The following is a 1,435-nucleotide window of genomic DNA, read 5'->3' as shown; positions in this document are numbered from 1 at the left end:
CAACAGCCTACACAGGGTAATCATATGTTTGACTGTAAGATACAATGAACTAGCACATGATAGACAAGAGGACATGATAGACAATGTGCTTAAGTACATGCTTTATAGTGATCAGTATTAAGTATAGACTGAGTAATTGCATATATATATATTACTATTTGATATACAATATTCACTAGGTCAGTACAGTGTTCTTAGAGCCAGTGATGATGATGATGACACTCCCCCACCAGTACCAGCCTATAATCCTAATGGAGTACAAGAATACTCTGAACTGAAGAGAGAGGGAGAGGTCAGTCATTAATGAGAGAGTCTTTTAAAAATGGATCATATAATGTATTATTAATAGAATAAGGGTCAACAGGGTCTGTCTACTGGTGCTACTGGACTATATTCAACCATTAATAAAAACACCAACAACCAGGTATGGATACATGTACATAATCCACTCATGACATAATGTATTGGGTTTAATGAACTACATGTACATAATGTATTGTATCATATAAAGGAAGGGAAGAGGGGTAATGGGTGAATTGAGTACATCCTTTTAGCTTTGTAATAAGGTGAACTTATCCTTATGTAATCTGATGTACCCCTTTATAGTAACTAATACACACATACCATAAGTACATGTAAATGCATTAGTATAGGTATGTCCATTAGTATAAGGTATATTAGTACATAAGGTATGTACATTAGTAATCAAGGTTCATGTTGTTATATTCAATAGGTGTTAGTTGATAAATCAGCTCATAAGCCAGTGTATGCTGATCTGGCTATTGCTGCTAAAGGGAAGAGACCACAGGCAGCACCAACACAAGAACAACCAGTGGTATATGCATCAGTTAACAACAAAGTAATGATAATGTACATGTACATGTAATTGTATCTCATACATCCTCTCTCTCTCCTCCTAGTCTGATCCTCCTCCCATTCCTCCTCCAGCTGCTCCTCATAAAGTATTGTATGCTGATCTATCAATAGCAGCTGGTAAGAGAACACCAAAGAATAAACCACCCACTGAGGAAAGAGTAGTCCATGCAGCAGTCAATGGAAATGTAAGCCAATACACATTATACTGTATGGAGTAACACAACCTTCATCTCTCTCTCACTCTCCTCTAGAGGAAGTTCACTACTCAAGAGCTGATCATGGATAGGTTAGGTGGTCTGGATATTCCTCCTCCAATACCACCAAAACCAAAACCTTGAAACCAACTCAAAGACATCAATCCTCCCTGTCTCCAGTAGTATAGAATGGACATACTTTAGTATAATGTATTGTGAAACGATTAACTCTATCTTGTAATCTCTCTCTCCCTGACTTTCATTATAATGTCATGGGTATATAGTATAAAATCTTTTGTAATTTTTTAGTTCATTCTAATCAACAGAACCAACAATGTATAAAGTATTATAAAGTTCTAGTTAAC

General features: G+C 36.1%; 2 long non-coding RNA genes across 2 annotated transcripts; both read left to right on the top strand.

Moving 5' to 3' along the window:
• Positions 1-151: 151 nt before the first annotated feature.
• LOC109592860 (uncharacterized) lies at positions 152-879 on the top strand. The gene is made up of 3 exons (XR_002190594.1): positions 152-292; positions 350-424; positions 734-879. It is a non-coding gene; the product is annotated as an uncharacterized LOC109592860 (long non-coding RNA).
• Positions 880-926: 47 nt separating this feature from the next.
• On the top strand, positions 927-1,414 carry LOC109592859 (uncharacterized). The gene is made up of 2 exons (XR_002190593.1): positions 927-1,061; positions 1,128-1,414. It is a non-coding gene; the product is annotated as an uncharacterized LOC109592859 (long non-coding RNA).
• The last annotated feature ends 21 nt before the right edge of the window (positions 1,415-1,435 follow it).

The sequence above is a fragment of the Amphimedon queenslandica genome, unplaced genomic scaffold, assembly GCF_000090795.2.
Source record: "Amphimedon queenslandica unplaced genomic scaffold, v1.1 AMPQUscaffold_3693_Cont24316, whole genome shotgun sequence".
Taxonomy (NCBI): Eukaryota; Metazoa; Porifera; class Demospongiae; order Haplosclerida; family Niphatidae; genus Amphimedon; species Amphimedon queenslandica.
The sequence above is the reverse complement of the archived record's forward strand: the minus strand, read 5'-3'. Positions and strand labels throughout refer to the sequence as shown.